General features: G+C 35.4%; 1 protein-coding gene across 1 annotated transcript in view; it reads right to left on the minus strand.

The window, feature by feature from the left end:
• The window catches only part of CSMD3 (CUB and Sushi multiple domains 3), a 767625-nt gene that overhangs the window by 598605 nt on the left and 149358 nt on the right, over positions 1 to 19662 (minus strand). The gene's annotated exons all lie outside the window — the stretch shown is intronic.

Consider the following 19662-nt stretch of genomic DNA (forward strand, 5'->3'; position numbering starts at 1 on the left):
TTGATATATTTCTGACTCAAGTTACACAAATGCAAAACAATAAACAAAACTAATGCAGACATGAAAGAACATCAGATTCGAATCAGTCAAATTTGGAAGAATAAATAAAACTACTCAAGACAGAACACTAGGAGAAAGTTTTAACAAACATAAGCTTAAGCATGATCAGGAAGCTGTTGAATGATTTAACAGATTTTAGATAATGAGTCAAAAGTGATGAGATACTGTGGGTAACAGATTTCTGAGCAAAAGATTGGTTAATGTAAGCATATGGAATACCATAGATCTGGGTGACTTCTACTCTAATGCAGAGCTTTAAACCACTAAGAATGCAAAATGAGTCACAGCTCTGCTGTTAGTTTGATCTCTGAGGACATTAATTAGAGTTCATTTTTACTAGGTGGTACTCACACTCAACTTTTGACTGATGTTTCAGCATCATAAATAGCTCGATTACAACATTTCCCATCATTTACTGCTAAAGTCCTTTACTTAATGGACATAAAAAGATAGATTTTGTACAAATATGAGCAAAAGAGGTTTCATAATCTCATCCTGAGCTATTCAAAGCTTGTACCAAGTACACTTACCAGCCTAGTGGTAACAGGGAACAGACAGATCAGGTAAACCTGTACTTGGATTCATAGCAAGTTTCCCTAATCTACAAATTAAGGAAACAAGATGGAAGAACAGAAGGGTATATATGTATTGTCTTAATTTCTTTTTCTGAGTTCCATATAACTGAATTATTCTTCTGCATCCCCGATGTGCTCATGAGTATGTGTACACAGGCACACACACATATATATTAACATATATAAATATCATAGAATAGAATCATAGAATGGGTTGGGTTGGAAGGGACCTTAAAGATCATTTAGTTCCAACCCACCTGCCATGGGCAGGGACACCTTCCACTAGACCAGGTTGCTCAAAGCCCCATCCAACCTGGCCTTGAACACTTCCAATGATGGGGCATCCACAACCTCTCTGGGCAACCTGTTCCAGTGCCTCACCACCCTCACAGTGAAGAACTTCTTCCTTACATCTAATCTCAGTCTACCCTCTTTTAATTGAAAACCATTACCCCTTGTCCTATCACTACAATCCCAGTTAAAGAGTTCCTCCCGATCTTTCCTATAGGCCCACTTTAGGTACTGAAAGGCCGCTATAAGGTTTCCCTGGAGCCTTCTCTTCTCCAGGCCAAAAAACCTCAACTCTCCCAGCCTACGCTGACAGGGGAGGTGCTCCAGCCCCCTGATCATCTTTGTGGCCCTCCTCTGGACCCATGCAAGCAAGTCCATGTCTCTCTTATGTTGAAGGCCCCAGAGCTGAACGCAGTACTCCAGGTGGGGTGTCATGAGAGCGGACTGGAGGGGGAGAATCATTTCCCTTGACCTGCTGGTTACACTTCTTTTGATGCAGCCCAGGATATGGTTGGCTTTCTGGGCTACAAGTGCACATTGCTGGATCATATTTAGTTTTTCATCCACTAATATCCCCAAGTCCTTCTCCACAGGGCTGCTCTCAATCCACTTATCGCCCAGCCTGTATTTGTGCTTGGAATGCCCCAACACATGTGCAGGACCTTGCACTTGGCCTTGTTGAACTTCATGAGGTTCAAACAGCCCCACCCATCAAGCCTCTCAAGGTCCCTCTGGATGGCATCCCTTCCCTCCAGCGTGTCAACCACACCACACAGCGTGGTGTCATCAGCAAACTTGCTAAGGGTACACGCAATCCCACTGCCCATATCTCTTGACAAAGATGTTAAACAGCACCAGTCCCAATACTGACGCCCGAGGAATGCACCTTGTCACTGCTCTCCGCTCGGACATTGAACCGTTGACCACAAGTCTTTGTGGGCTTCAAGCCTCTCCACTTGGCCAGTGGAATGCCCCTCCTTTGAAGCGGTGCCCTCCTGCGCGCAAACTGCCACGCAAACCGTGGTGCCACACCCTGGCTGATGTGCCACGCCCTGTTCGCCCGCTCTGGTCGCAGCGCTCCGGTGGGCTGCCCTTGGTGGGAGTGGGGTGTGGCTGCCGTTACTCCTGGCCCTGCCCACGCCTCATCAGCCACTCACCCTCGTGAGAGCTGCCGGCTCCTGGCAGGTCTCTGTGCTCTCCTGGGCTTTCCCTGCCTCAGGAAACCCCTCCTGGATGCAGTGATCCCCTGCTCCACTGCGGAACGCGCCTGCAGCAACGCTGATCGCCTCAGCAAGCAATATGGCTCATGAGATATGCTACATTGTCAAACTTCCATGCCAAGAACTGCCAAGAACTAGGATATATTATTAGATTTCTGATACCAGCCATGAAACAAAACTATGTAACAGTTATTAAAAGGAAGAATCCAGTATAGTCATATATATGCTATACATGTCTATACATATACATGCTATATATGAAATATATGCTAACAATGTGTTCATCTGCAAGATTTCTGTGCCAATCATGTTTTGATGTGAATATGTTAAATATGCAGATTAGTTGCTGATGTTGCTGCTATTTCTTTCTTTCTCTTACATAATAAACTCTGTCAATCTGGATTTGACTTTCATTGCCTTGCACAAGGACACAACACAGAAGTAAAAAGATAGCCTGTCTCATCTTGGTCACTTCAAAGCTCACCTAAACAGTTGATATTCTTACTACTGCTTTATCAAGCTAAGTGTTCTGTCCTCCAGCAAAATTCCCCTGTTCTCAAATCTGCTTGCAAGCTTTACAAAGAAGGCAACACTGCAGTTGACTCCTGCATATTTGTTCAAAGGGATTTCTCTTAAATCCTTTAAAGGTTTTCAAGGCCACTCCAGTTATTATTTATCATCATAGCATGTCAAAATAGAGGTAAGAATATCATCCTGTGGATTTTGGTTATCTTAACAAATCATATTATATTAACTTGAAAACTCTGCCTGTACACAGTTTTTTTATTTGCAGCTTCTCCAAGAAGATGAAATCTTTCAGAAGCCTGTATTTCTTAGTGCTTTGTAAAAAGGTCACAAAAAGATTCTCTGTCCCTTGAAATGAAGAATATAAAGATTAGTGATGCCTTTAACAGTCACTGCCTAAAACTGCTTACTTTACTCTTACTGCTGTCTCATCAAGAATTACCCACAGAAGGCAATATATTTTTATGAAATTATATTATATTTTAAAACACTAATTAAAAATCAACCTCCTTCTAAAACGAAACTGATTTTCCAGTTGCAATACTATATAACTTGTCTAAAAAGACTACTTGGCATTTTCCTTTAACTTTTTAATATTATGGAAGAGGTTAGTGAGCATGTTGCTACTTCTAACCCTTCAAGTCATTTTGTTCCTGATTCCAGATAATAAAATAGAAAATAAATTGTACAATTTAAGATACATTAGTTTTTTCTGTGAGTATTTTCATTTTGAACATATACAAGTGCATTATTTTTGGGGGGGGGGGTGTAATTCACCAAGTAACTGCATTAGTCGTCTTTGATAGGTAGCATTTATTTTCAAACTGAATGTGACACTAATACCAACTCTTTGCCATTTAAAGCTACAGATTGTTACCTTGAGATTGTCATCTCTCAGGGAACACAGGAATTGCCAAACTAGATTGTAATTTTTGTTCAGCTCTGCACAGATTCTTGACTTCAGTGACATTCTGATATTCAGTAATGATATGAAGCATGGAAAAGTATTTCATTTTAAATTTGCCACATTGTAATTTGGTTGAACTTCTCCTTGTTCATGTACTTTGAAATAACTGAATTTTTTTACACTATCCTACTTTTTTACGTTTTTATTGTGTATTGTTACTCATCTCCTTTTTAAAGCAAGCTGTCCCAATTGTTTCAATCTCTCTCCAAGTAAGAATTTTCTTTGTCCTAGATTTAATTGTCAGTTATCTCTGAAATCATGTGCATTGTTTGCTTGTGCAAACCCAAAATGCTTTTAAAAATCAATATTGCACCTGTAAGCAAGGTACATATGAACTTATTTGTCCTCTATTTTTTTTTTACATGTCGATAAAACACTGAGATCAAAATACCCTTCAATGCATTTCATTAAGTTTTTATTTCATTAATTACTATTAATGTCAATGGAAATTCTGTTGAAAGACTGTGGGTAAAATATGCTTCAGAGTTCTGCTTAGCAGGAATGGACACACCTCTTTAAAGAGTTTAATTAGCAGAAATTTAGCCACTTACTTATACAGAGTAATTAATAAACTATTCAAATTAAATCACGTTAAATATAATTTCTTTGTGACAATAGTTTCAAAAAGGCTGGCAGAAGTTGAGCCTCTCCTTCTCAGCATTCACTCAAGGAGAAACAAGTCTTAAGCAGATATAGAAATTTCAAATTTACTTTCTTTTTATTCAGATTTTAAGTCAGGACTTTTTTCTTTTATGTTATTTATAAAATCAAGAGTAGCACCTGTCCTCCCTAAACTGTTTAAGCATGAAATTTATAATTTGATGTCCAAATACTCAGAACAAGTATTTGCAAATATTCCAGTAAAAAATGCATTTGTGATATCATTACGTTGCATTCAGCTCAGTGGAAACTATTTGTATTTTCTCTGCTGAAAATTAATGTTCTTCACACACTAAATCTTATATTAGAAATTTAAGAACATAAAGAATTTTGCCTTTTTTTAAAGGGCTGATCCATATCTTTATCACCGTTTTTGTTCACAGCTATTACAGATCACTATGATCCCATTTTTCACAACCTAAAGTGAGAAACGCAGTCGATATAAAATGTATATCTTCATGAGTACTCACTCACTGAAAACCTTTGAAATATCCCAAGAGGCTAATATTTATTTCATTCATTACTTTTGAAATTGAATACTCCTGGTATCCCTACACTGTCAGTTTGGATATTTTCCTGTATTACTGCATGGCACTGGTCCTAGACTGCTTGTTCATTTGTGTCTACACAAGTAAGTCCTCTGCCAGACAAACCTGAGTATGGTCCAGGGAATACGCCATTCTAGGGACCACTCCAGTTGTCTTTTGGGACAGGACTTAGCATAACTGGAAATACTAGAACACAGCTGTACACAGATAACCCTTGGAAAAGCAACGCATATGTAGTTTGTCTTACTGACAAGCGAGAATGCTTTGGTATTGAAGACTCAAGACTGACTTTAGAAGTGCTGCATGTAGTATGTGTGTGGGTATAATAAAGTGCTATACATTCCAAGGGTCCCAAATATTAGGAAAGATGATACATTTCTAACAATATTAAGTACCCTGACATTCAGTTGTCCACAGTTCACCTACATCGAATCTTGTAATGGTTTATTTTAGTTGCACATAGTTTTCCAAAGGTTTTATAAACTAAAAAAGTAGCTTAGACGCATAGTTTCTACCTCATAATATTTTCCTTTTTTCTCATAACATATATTTTGTGTACTTTCTTTTCTGTTCTGTTCTCATTCACATTGCTCTTAATATATGAGTAAGCATGTCTAGGTTTAGATCCAAAAGGGACTAGAAGAATTAACTGATGAATATAGAAATACCATTGTCTTCGTACGTGCATTCTGAAATATACATACATATACCTGTCCCACTTCAGTTTACAGAGTCAGGGAAACCACAAGAAAAATTTGGAGGAGGCAGTATCAGTGCAGTGAAGGAAAAAATGAAAAACTTAATACCTAAGTGGCAATTTCACTGCATAAATATGTATGGTTCAGAGAGCAAAGAAACAGACATTATAAATGAATGCTTTGAAAGATCTACCATGAGTAATACAGGTTTAATAAAACAGAGATTAAATGAAAAAAATCACCTCCCCCAAAGTCCAGATCTTTCCTTTGTAGTAATTCAACAATAAAAGTGGTTATTCTGTGATTCCAACAGACCTCTCACCTCAAGATACAAGTGCAGAATGAAGAGTCACTATTCTGAAATTCACATTTGTTTACAGCAGTAATAGTTTGTCTAACAACCAAAGCTTCTCTGAAGTTTTTCTTTTGCTTTCTGCATTTTATGTGGGTCAATCAAAAGAGATTGTCATATTCTGGTATCTATCTATAAATAGGTAGACAAGAGGAAGCGTGAGAAAGATTTAATTTTTTTTCTCTAAAGGAAAACTAGGTAAAACATGTTTTTTCTTCTCCTGTTCTTAATCGCTCTTTCTTGATAGAGAAGTATCTTTGTAATAGTAACCTCACTGAGGGTCTCTACCGTTCACTAAAGATAATACAGCTAATTACATTGCATAGTTTCTTACCTATTTTTTAATAAATTACATCATTTTGCTTTTTTCTTCCCTTTGAAATTATTTTCATGCCAAAAAAATGACAGAGGAACTCGATTATCTGAAGTAAAGCCACTGATTAGTATTAGTCTTTTAAAACTGTGTCCTGAGGGAATTTTAAATGTAGATTTTTATACTAAGCTTGATTTTGGTTCTAAGTACACTGAAACAATCACTGCATTTGCCTTCTTTGCAAGTACACAAGAATGTTTCTATTTATAGCATTAAAGTCATGTGTTATTTTTATAGGAACAAACCCATTTCAGCATTAAGTAAATTAGAACTGCATTAATATAATTCTTCTACAAGCAAGAGACCAACAGCAACAAGAAGTACAGCAAAAACCCCTCCTGGATAGTGAAGGAAACAAGTGATAATTGTAGTACTGTAGTAACATTGATACAGTGAGCATGACAAACGTAATACAAGAAATGGTCCAGGGTTTGCAATACATTCCCTTCACATGCAATACACTTTTTGGACTATCTGTTTAAATCAGCAGAAGACACAGAACAGCACTATAGAGCTGAAAGACCATGCAAAAAGACAATGGCAGTCACTGATTTTACCATAAGACAGTATAATCCAGCACCAAGTGAAATCAACAGAAAGCTTCGGTAGATATGGTTAAATCTGACATTTCCCCATCAGACACACTTCTAAAGTGTTACCTGAAGGGAATGACAAACAGTTAAAGACCAAATAGTTAGCTAGGAGAGCTGTACAGTTAACAGCACCAGCCACCTTTATTTGCCTTTACCAAATTCCACTTGACTTTGATTAAAGTTTTATCTGCAGTAAATTCCTGTACAGCTGCTGAGGACACCAGTTAAACCCCACATGTGGCTGGAAGGCAAATTCACATAGTGCATGGATTGAGAAAGACCACTGGAGACTACATGAAGTTTTGGAATGGGTGTAGAGTTGCTAGTGTTGCAGAGATTGCTCCAGCCATACTGTTCTGAAAGTATTCAACCCTACCAGTATAGTCCAAAGCCTGAGGTACTGTATCTGCCACATGTGGTGGTTGTTCAGCTTTCCAGGTGGATGAAGCCCAGACAGATGTACCCTGCCTACCATGCAATCGCTGTATAAGTATGTCCATATATGAGTCATAACAGGATTGTTCCATTTAGACTGCAGTGATTCTGAGCACCTTTTTGGCATAGCTGTGTTCTGTAGGCAGCTGGGAAGAGGCTGTTGTAATTACAGACCAAAGATTATTTCAGAGCCCAGGACAATCTAAAATAAAAAATAGTCCTAAAACCTACACCATATAGCTATTCCTTCCGCAATATGTATTTCTTACTATGCCTTTTAGAGCTATACAAAAGAATTTCATCTTCAATTTCTTAATTGTTATGGTAAGAAATATCTTATAGTATTATTTATTTTCATGCCACTGTTGCCTCAGTGCCTCACCTTATTTTGCCTTATGCTAGGTATTTTATAAATGTTGCATTGTTCCTCACTGGCTGTCCTTATATGGAGAATTTACATTAACCAAAGATATAAAAAGCTAACTGAATTTAGGAAAAGACAGTTTACCCACTGAAGGAGGATGTCATAGCACAAACAAGTTGTGTGGTATCATATAGACAGTGTCTCCACACAAATTTCACAGACAAGAATAGATATATAAGTCAAATAAATTTCATTAATTTTATATATTTGATGTACTGCCATATCTAGATTCCTACTGAGATTAGGGTTCCGTTTTGTAAGACGTAACACAAATATTAGGAAGATGCAGAGTTTTTATAATCAAAATGATAAGAATACTGAAAGCAGAGAACAGAATGAAATAAAACACCTTTTGTGGGAAAGTACTGGGACTTCTTGAGGAGACTTAAGAAGAAATGTAAGAGTTGACACTTGAGCACGGATAGGCATTGCTAATTAGTGAATTGACTCTTAAACTGTTATAAAGGCTAATCTGAAAGATTTATGGTTTAAATTATTATAAACTAGAGACTGGCTAGTCTTAAAAAGAAAGTATGCAACATCTCTTCCTGTTGGCAAAGGTCATCTGAACTCACTAGTATATAGTCTGGGGATACATACACATATCCATGGCTAATCAGCCATGCCTCACATCTGACTTATTAGCCAAGGTTTCCCCACCACAGGCCTTCTTCACAAATTGTGTCTTAACATTGAAGGCAGAGAACCTCTGGTGTGTTGAACTTCTCAACTTGTTTTTTTTAAAAAAAAAAAAAATTATTTGTGCTACAGTAGCTCAGTCAGGGTTTAAAACTGGAATTTAAAGTATAAGATGTGGGTATGGGATGTGTCATGAACATATCATTAGATAGTGACATAAAAGGGCACAAAGAAAATCAGTTTTCTCCTCATGAAATGGACTTTGACACATGAGAACTAGGCACTAGGTGGCACCTGAAACATTCAGAGTTGTTGTATGACCTGGCAGAGTAACAAACATTTCCTTCCGTGTGTATCAGTGGTAACATAAAATTCCAATTTTTATATATATATCACATATGCTTGGTATATGTATGTGTTGGTATATATATATTTATATATAGAATTACTATTGGGAGACACTCTAGTGCCCTGTTAGGTGTACAAATGTTTGATGCAATTGGATCACTTCATTGACTACCTGCTTCTTTTTCTCAAAGGACACACTGTCTCTTACAGTGATATTTCAGCCTGGTTTCCACCATTATTGCTGGTATGAAGGATTCCTTAACAACATTGTTTACAGAAAACATGTTTACAAAGTTAGAGCTATATCCCTGTACCTATTTTCTAAATGTTTGTTTTAGCCATTTTGACAAAAGAAAGGTGGGCCTTAATTCTTTAATTTAGTTTTCATTTAGAAAGTGTTATGGTTTAGAATTTTCCTTTAGAAGTTTGAATCATTATTCCCTCCAAAATCTGTATCACAATTAGTTTTGCAGCACCACCATTTCTTGATAGAAATAATGTCCTTACTGTATTTGATAGCAAAGGGTCATACTCAGCCTTCTGGGATGTCAGGAAGACATTACCAAACTCTTCAGAGGTCTTTTTTATATTTCATAGTGAATCTCAACTGGCAGGTTGAGAATACTGCTTAATAGGTAGGATATGTAGTGGTTAGGCAGTGCCTTTGTTTAGTCAAGACTAGATTGCTGTAATTACTTTTCTGAATGTTCTAATCATATCCTTTCAAAAAACATCTTCTTTAGAAAACACAAACTCTTTACCCCTTTATGAGTCTCAATGTCTCAACACATCAGGTGAAATTTAAAATCCTTAATCCAAGCTTCCTTTTAAAGTATTTTCATGAATGCTTCATGATGCACCAGCACATCTTTCAGACTATGTATGGATATGATACAGCTTATTCAGTTAGCCATGCTTTATTATATTGCATAGCTTTCTTTAATATGTATTCATACCCTCAAGAGTGTAAATTTGTGGTAATGTATAAATAGATGTAAAGTAAATATATTGCATTCTGAAATACAACATGTCTTATTGTGAATCAAAATATTTTAATCAAAATGCTGAAATAAAATCTCCACTCCATGTCAGGATGGAAGTGTAATCCCTTCTCTTTACATCAAACTGTACTTAAGGATCCTGCATTCAGAATATAGCTAATAACACTGCTGACATATTAAGCAAGAGAAATTTTATAATTAAAAGTGTACAACTAATAGTAGTAAAACTGTTTTACTTTTCTCAGTGTTTATGATATGACTCAGAAATACATAAAAAATGCAGCTCTTGCATAATAAAATGGTATTCTCAGAGTCATTTTTCTAAACACAATCATACTTTTAAGGTCTGAAGCAGATGGCTACCTAACAAAGTCCTTTTTATTAGAAAAGGTCTCTTCGGTTAATGCTCATCTCAGGTATAATATGAATTTTTCATTAAAAATGTCCAGACACAAGAACATTTAAAAATACTGGGTCAAGGATATATGCATGATTCTGCTTTTAATGGTACTTACCCTGATAATTTCACAGTGCTGAATTGCATTATGGCCTAATGACTCTACTGCATAAGGTGAAATAATACAACATTACTGATCTCATCCAAATTACTTACATGATGATTCATTAACCGGGAAAGACAGTGTGATCAAATTAATGGATAGTAATGTGAATAAATAAACATCTGCAACATGCTATTCATCAAGAGCAAGCACAAAACCTTTCAATAACTTGTATTCCATAAAACTTTGGTTTATAACTCAGTGCTGAGCTGTGCACCCACAATATCATACCTTCCAAAGCAGTCAGCTTTCCACATGGGAGGAAAAGCACATTCTACTCCAAACGCAAAAACATTACGTCTGCTTTTCCCATCTACTCCACCTTTCCTTTTCAGTTTTAGTAAGAATTCCCAGATGTCCTTCACTTGGGAAGCAGTTTTATGTAATTGTTATTTTATTTCAGCATTATGCTATCATTTTCCTTTTGCAAGAATTAACATTGGTGTTGGTATTCAGCATACTATTATCACCTTCATTGCATGAGCTTCTGCGTTTCTTAGAGAACATCTCTCGAGCCTCAAAATTTGTGTGCTTTGCCATATGCTGGAGGCAATTTCCCTGGCACATTTGGGAAAACATTTTCAGAAATCTCAAGCATGGAAGAATGAAAGTAGTGTATTTTCTGATTAAACATATGATTTCCTTATGCAGGAATGATTTAAAATGTCTGAAAAATGAAAAAGCTTTCAAGCTGAATATGTACCAACATCCTTCTATAAGCAAGTATCACTTGACATAGGGGGAACTGCTTTATATAAGCTATCCTTTGTGGGACTTGGTGAAAAGTGCTTAATTATAATTTTTTTCTTTCTAATAGTGAAAAAGTAAATAATACAGTAATGCACATGATTCAGTACACTATTGCCTCTGGACTATGGACTATTATGGGTATCTTTTGTTTTTTAGAGGTTTTAAAATCAGAAAGGGCTATTTGTAATTTCTAGTCTGAGTCCTGCGGGAGCAGAGATCAAAGTGTTTCCTTTGTAATTCCTGCATCAAAATAATTGTGTTTGATAAATAAGCAGTAAAAGGCATTTAATCTTATTTTATAGATATAGTGATGGAAAGCACCTGCAAAGTAATTCCTGTGACATAGATGTATTAACTTTTTTCCTTCAAAGTCTCCTTTTTTAACCAGTATAAGCTTGAACTCATATAGTCAGCCTTCCCTCAAATCACGTTAGCAGCCAGAGTAACAGCTACTTTTATCCCCATCCCTTCAGGTTACCTGATGTGGGTCATTCCTCTCTTGACTATCTGTTATTGGAATGAGTAGAAATGGTCATAATTTGAGGGGAGAGAAAGTTTTATCATTAAAATAATCCAAGATTTGAATTAACTTCTCATTAAACATCTGTGTAGGCCACTGTTTCTCTGGCTATCTCTACATGACAGGTTAATACTGAAACAGCCATGCCAGTCATGTCTCTGAACTTACTGGTATTTCTATATGGAGAAAGTACTTCAACAACACGCCTTCAGCTTCTACTTTTAAATACTTTCAATATTCTCTGCTCTTATTGAGAAAAAGAAAAATGTTCTAGGAAATGATAAGTTTAATAGCCTGCTGCAGTCCCGCACAAATCACTGTTTGACAGAGCTTATGAAGTATTCGTTGTGGTGCTAACTCACTGAAAGATCACATATCTTATAGAAATCTTTGCAAAACTTCCTTAAAGAGTGACAGATTGGTATGTTAGAAAAGCTAAACAGTGTCAAAGAAATATATGTTATACAAGTAGGCTGTTAGCACAGTGTGAAATGGTAAGGAATATTCTGAAATGTATCCTCAGGTCTATATCTGACATGTTCAATCATGTGATATGGAATTCTACTTTAATGTGTGAGGAGAAAAAAAAGTTATAAATGTCAATTGATGGACAAAAAAATATTTTCAGCATTAATTTTTCATTTTGGGCACTAATGAACTGATGAACATTTCAGTTTGATTTCCCCTCCTTTTCCCCCTGCAAATTAGAGGTGAATGAGAAAAATTAGGAGAAAGATCCATTTTTTACTTTGTTTCTCAACAACTATAGAAAGATGTATTTTCATTCAGGGAAAAAGTCTGTTTTCATCAGACATGTTTGTAACAATTGGAGCACTTTTGTAATTAACGTTGACTTGGTTATCAGATGTTTACTGTATTAATTAATGTAATGGCTAAATGTAAATAGTAGGCTGTAAGGGAAAAAAATGGGAGTTGGGGGCAAGGAAATTTATGGATGTCCAGACTTCCTAGTTTGGGTCTCTGCACCCTGAATGCTCAACTCAGCCTTCAGTTGTGATAATTTTGGCAGTGAACTTTCTGGATGTTAATGATGGCTCAGTTAACTAATACATATTAGTATATGAGCATCTGGAAATCCTGAAAAACTTTTCTTCTTTATCAATTATACTTAATCAAATATTTCCTAACAGATATATGACACTACCTAGACAGGACTACAGTGTTGATGTGATTTCTGTAGTGTCTACCTTGTTTCAAGGAATATCAAGCAAGTCTTCATTATGACATATTTTCTTTCCTCTACATATTTATTTGTTATATTAAGAAAAATGAAAATTGAGTTATTAACTCTTAGTTGTATTAGATTATTGTATTTATATAAGCTGAAACTTTTGAGTATATTTTCATGTCTCTCTGTTTCTGCAGTAGTTTATTCCATTTTAAACCTCTCATTTAAGTCCTGTGATGCTCTGCCTTCTCTTACATTAGCAACCTTTGCACAAAGATACTGGGAATATGCTGGGTGGTAAGAAACAAATGCATAATCTTTTAAATGGAATTAGCATGTGTATTTCTACTTTCCTGTGTTATTTTTACAAGAGGATTTAAGTATAAAGTCTACAGTTATGATAGAGTTGACTACTGTAAAAAGGTAACAAAACCTAAATTAATCAGATCTACAAACTGGAGATATATTGGAGTTTAGCATGTAAAATTTATATTGTGATCTCCCTTGTTCACAGTTTTAAGAAGCATTTTTCAATACAGTTGAGAAAGCTTCAGGGCTAACTTGTACTTTAGTTCTGTAACATATCAAAAATTAAATTGAGAGTAGGGAATAAAAATCCTTACTTGTTTATAATTTTTTATTTGCTTTGTGAAACAAAAGATATTTTGAAACACATAATGATTTACTAAAATCAGGAGTTACAACTCTCCTTAGCAGCTGTTTCATGAAGGATGATATTGTTGACATTGCTACATTGCTGATGTAAGTAAAGCCTTCTCCAATATTACAATTTATGGGATTACTTAGTTATTAAAACCTTTGAGTTATTTAACTGTGTTCGGACAAAACCTTAACTATGTGAATAGATACTCAAGCTCCAGATGACTAAGGACTTACTCAAGCTCCAGATGACTAAGGACTTACTGTTCTTGGTGATGAAGGTTATTATCACTGAATAAAAAAATAAAACTTTTTATTATTATTTTTTCCTATATTTCTACATATTTGTCTACAGGAATTGTATTAAGATACTTATTTTAAACTTTAAGAGAAAATTTCTCAGATTAAGTTTGTTTTCTGAGAATAGACAAGTCAAATGTACTTTCGGTTATGCAAAGCCAAACTTTGGTATAATCATTTGTCTTGGAAAAGTATATTCATTTGTCTGCACTGCTTTCTATTTCAGTCTTTACTAAGATCAGTCTAGTGATGGTGGTAGAAATCAAAAACAATCCACAGAACCCCTCAAGAATTTGACTGCATCGTCAAGTGCATGAAGTTCTGCTTGCTCTTCAAAAGTCAGTGCTGTTTTCAGCATTACACTCCACTGGCTCACAGCTGGAACTTGAATTCCAAGTCTCAGCAATGTCCAGAAATGCCAGTTATTGTTTATAACTACAACTATTTTCAATTTGTACATGTCAGACTATCAAATGACACTGAAGTGGTCTTTTTCACCTCAGAATTGAGCTAAAGGGCAAGTTTTTAACAAAGGATTAGAAATGGATGTCCAGGCAACCTCAAATACATAGCAATCCACATATCAGTTTCAAGAAAACAAACTACATCACTTTAATTCCTAGTAAAATCCTTTCCTAAATGCCACTCACTCTTGATCGATAATGGATCCATTGCATAAATTTTAGTAGTGGCCAATACTGGATCCATTGGAAAAACCTGTAGAAAATTGCATCATCTTGACTTGACTATATAATTAATATCTTTTTCATAGTTCTATAACTTTTTTTTTTTTTTTAATTTATGGGATCCTGATTGCTTCCAGTTTAAGAAAGAATGTTTTCATTTAAACATCTCCCTACCCTTAACAACTGGAATATGCATACATGGTATGTGGAGTATATAACAGACATGCTTCACAACACAAGCTTTCCTTTTGAACGGTAACCAGCTAGAACTTTTTTCAAACAAGATATCATCTGTAAAAAGAACAATAAAAAAAAGATCTAGTTTATGAAATAATTCCATACATCCATGTGTTAATATCAGCTCTTTCTTGTATTATTCTTTTTGGTTATCTATTTTCTGCTGTGAAAACCACACTAGCTTCAGGTCATTTTAGATGATTTTAAGGTATCTGAGTCAACAGTTTCCAAGATACACAGTAGAGGACAGTGACAGAATTACCCGTGTGTCTGCAGTGCTCACATAGTCTTTTTTTTCTAAAAGACCTTTTATATCTTAATTTCTCAAGGAGGATGCTGCTTAATGACTGGTTAAGATCTGTAGTGCTAATCATACAATAAGTAGATGACAGGCATTACCTACCTGCCTTTCAAACTGTGGCAGTGGCAACCAAAATTACTGAAGGAAAAGTAAAATTTTTTTTCAGTTGCAAATTTTACATATTAGGCATGAATTTCATAATTTTCAATAAAACAAAAAATAGAATTATGAAAGGTAAAATTATTTTTAAGCTACATGAAGCACAAAGAAGTTGTGATTGGCAGGGAAGAATATAATTTTCAAGAAAATCCATCAAAAGAAGCTTATTGTTCCCTTCCTTTTCATTTTACCAATCACCTTCTAGCTTCTAAAAGAGACAAGAATGAGTTTCTGCAACTGCATCCTCCTTTACTCCAGAAGTACTACCTCACAGTCAGAACAGGTATAGTCCTTGCACTGTCATGGCTGCTCTGGAAAAATGTGTCCTTCACTTGGTGTCAGCAGCAGAATCCGTGGGACCAGAGGAGAGACAGGTCCCCTCACCTCAGTTCCAGTGTTTGGTCTAACTCAGCTCGGGGAAGCAGTGAGAAGCCTTTATCATAGAAGCATAGAAGTCTAATTCCAATAGTTTGAAAAGGTACAGTCCTTGTCTGGTAACAGTAGGAGTTCTCCTGGAGGTGCCATGGGCCTTTTTATAACCACAGTCTCTGAGAGGTTAAAGCCTTTCCCTGTTTCCTAGACAGTCTCACTAAGCCTGAGCTATCTACAGTTTTTCAGTATGATAGCCAGAGTTAGACAAGGTAAGAAAAGGCACAAACATTACCTTGTCAAATTTTCAAGGTCATCTCTGAAAGTGTACAAAGCTTATAGAACATTTCAAAGCTTTCAGACAGGAAGAAAAAACTTAAAAAAAAAAATTAAAAATTGGAAAATAGAAAATGGAAAAAAATCGGTTTAAACTTAAAGTTTAACATTATAAACAACGGAAAATATCAGGCACCTTTAATAAATGCATCTAAATAATGGTAGGTAATCCACTGTGCAATATTTTGAAGGAAAGCTATTCCTCAAGTTAAATATAAAATACAAATAACCTGAACAATTTTTTTTTTAAGATCACCTGCAAAAACAGCTCTGAAGAAGCATTCCATGAAGTGAAAAGTTATGATGTAATCATGGCACATGATGGCAAGTAGATTCAATTAATCGTTTAAATATATCATGTGCATGAAATGTATTCAGATAAGATTCTGCATTGTTAATTAACATTATCAATATATGCTTCATGCAGTGATATATGATTATCTCAAACTTTTTCATTACATAAAATATTTCTTATCTATGACTGCCCACTTTTTCAAGAGATTACTATTTTGATTAAAATCAAACTATTTTGAGTTGATTTTCATTTGAAGAATGTTTACCTGGTGAAATTAATTAGCTTTTATTTTGTTAAAGGTGCTTTGGTATTTGTATTGATAATTACATCTTCATAGAATTCAGAGTTACTTTTCACTCAATTCAGAGTTTACTTGGGGTTTAGCCTCACTCTGCATTTTGGCTTTCAATAGTCTTGCTTTCAAAAACATTTATTTTGCTCAAAACCTATTTCTCTGTCATTCTGGAAATACCATTTAACTTTTCCTTTGAAAACACTTTCTACTGCATGATGCACAACTTATATATTGTTTTGGATTAAGTAATTAACTAAATGAGTTTTCATGAAGCTGATATATCCTATTTTTTCCAGACTTGGCTATTTCCAAAATGTTTTAACTCAGGATAATGTCCTGAAATCACTGATAAAACATACTATTTAAAATTAAGGACATTATCAGGGCATTGTATCTTGGGTTAGGAAATTAGTATCTTTTATTTTGAAATAGGTCAGCAGAATGAATCACTCATACTGTAATTGGCCAGGATATTGGATTTAATATTGGTATTGGCATGAAGGTGTCATGAAATTTTTAAAGGTTTCCATGGAATCTGTTTTCTACTTCTGTTTTTCTTATAAAAGGTTGTCATTGCTAGATTATAACAATAATTTAGCAATCCCATAATTTAGTGCCATCTTTAAGGAAAAATTACTGCTAAGTAGAATTATTGCAAACAGGTCTTCTCGCAGCAATCTGGGAGACTCTAGGGATTTTGCATATAAATTGAAACATACAAAGGCTTGATGTTGGCTCTCTCACTATCATCAGACCACTTTATTCACTACAACTTGCTATCCTGCTGCCACAGACGTGAAGGCTTCTACAGGCAACAGCAAGACATTTTGAGGGCACAGTGTACTTTTTTTTGATGTAGGGACTATTTCTACTATCGCATACAAATACTTACATGTTCTAAGCATGTTTAATAGGATGTAAAATAGGATCACAGCAGAAGAGCGCCTAATTGCAGGAACAGCAGGGCTGAATCTCTTCAGTATATTACTATAGTCCGTTTCTCTATAAGTATTTTTCTTTGATGTTAATGTGTTGTTTTTAATTAGCAGTTATTTCTACTAGGCAGAAAGTTCCTAAATTACTCTCGGAGGCAGGAAAGGGTCAGTCAGGGTCAACTTTCTCTAAATGCAGGAGTGAAACAAGTGACAATGTCCTCTTTCCTGCAAGAAGCAGAGGAAGGGTAAGTTGGTTATAACTGTCAGTATTTTGTGACATTTTCATGATGAAAAGCAGTTTTGGTGATGGGAGAAATAATGATACCATAGTGTCCTAATGTACAAACCTTCTCTTTCTTTAATTTTTTCCTTCATTTTCTGCAATGCCAGAGATTGCAATATTAGCGATCATGCAGATCTTTATATATTTCAAGACACTGATTGCAATATGCTGCATAATATTCATATTATTCATAATGTTAAACAGCAAAGCGAAGACCTCATCAATGCTGCAGTAAATTTGAAATAATGTAGATTTACTGATTTCAAATTGGGGCAGTTGCTCCTGGGCATAGGTTAAATTAATATCAACAGCATCACTGACTTGTGGAATATTTTGCATTTATATCAATTTCAAATTAAGTCAGATTTTGCCTGATATATTTTATAGATTAAAAGGACGTAGTAGCTTAATAGAATATTCAGTTACTTCTCTGCAGTTAGCATCTAATTTGCCCTCATCCCATTCATTTACCTTTTTCTGGGTTTACTTTTCCTCCTTTTATATGTCTGCCAGAACAGTCATCTCTTGAATGAGTTGAGAAATCAGAGTCTAAGGTTAGAAGTGACATGTCACAAAAATCCTAAAACTTGGGTTTTTTAAACCTCGGATCAACGGAGTTAGATGTATTTTAAGATGCCATCTGGTAGCTTTATACATAACAAAAATTTTGAAATTAAAGGGATGATTTATTAAAAAATTATGGTTATCTGAAAGCATTATTCATTCACTAGTAGTGGTGATTTGCATGAAATGAAGATTATTAAGCAGCATTGAATTGATTTGTGACACTACACCAGCAATTGTTTGTTCTTTTATGTTTAATGGATATCATGTGAAACTTAACAGACAAAGCAAAGCTTTCTAATGACCTAGAAACATACTGATTAACTTAAGCTATGAATCAGAAAGCACTTTCAAATATAGCAAACCAGCATATGCTTAAAAATGTATTATTTTTTTTTAAAGGGCTCTTTTTCTCAGCTGGACATGTACCTGCTCCCTTTTTCCAGCATAAAGATGCACCTTTCCTAACTGCTTAAGGACTGTTCCTGAATCATGAAACTAATTCTTAAAAGCCCTTCTTCTTAAGATAAATGATACTTTATCTCCTGTCCAAGACTGTGTGCCTTGAAATGATGTTTTTTTCCAATGCTACCAAACCATCATAAAAGTGATTTTTCCTGTTTCCTGCCATCATGTTGAAATTGTTAACTAGTTGTCTTCAAAATGGTTTTGAGGATAAATCCAATGATGATCTAAGAGTCGAAAAGTTGCCAAATCCTGTGTTGCCTTATCTAAATTTTAAACACTCATCTTTCAAGGTAAAATCTAAAGATCTACATTCCATGTCTTTTAGCTCCAAATATTATACAATGGAAAAGCTAAGTGCCATGGAAAGGTAATTCATAGAGATGGATGTTGAGCATGGGAACATACAGAACTAGGTAGCTGGTAAAGCTATGTACAAGGTGTGCTTTTTATACATATGTCATCTGGGAGGTTGAGGCTACATATATGCTAGTAGAGAAATAGGTCGGCGACCATTCTGTACCCCTGCGAGCCTGTGGCAAGGCATGGCTAAAATACTTACATCCTAATATTTTTCCCAAATCATGATGGCCTCATCCATACATGCAAATCCCCACATCATGCCTGGGAATCGTGCCAAGGCACTAACTGATACCAGCAGAAAACATGCCAGGGAATAAGTATTCTGACAAATGGCAGAGATGATCGTCTGCTGGGGTCTGCAGCTATTCTATAGACATATACGGTTTACTAGTATATACACAACTGAAGCAATTCAGTCAGTGCTGTATAGATGTCTTTCCATCTGCTTTAATCAGGATCCTTGTTAATTAAAAACCTTGGAACTATTCTCACAAAGCTCAAGCTGGAATCACTGTTTTATCTTTCATTTTGGTGCAGTTGCAAGAAGAAGATGTGATGGGGATGGAGGAAAGGCATTCTCTGAGAGAGGACTCTATGTAGGAGACTCTGGATATCACTGTTAATAGCAGGATAAGCAGAAGGCAATCCCCTGTTGTAAACATTTGAAATTGAATTTCCAGAATAAT

The sequence above is a fragment of the Harpia harpyja genome, chromosome 5 (assembly GCF_026419915.1).
Source record: "Harpia harpyja isolate bHarHar1 chromosome 5, bHarHar1 primary haplotype, whole genome shotgun sequence".
Classification (NCBI taxonomy): domain Eukaryota; kingdom Metazoa; phylum Chordata; class Aves; order Accipitriformes; family Accipitridae; genus Harpia; species Harpia harpyja.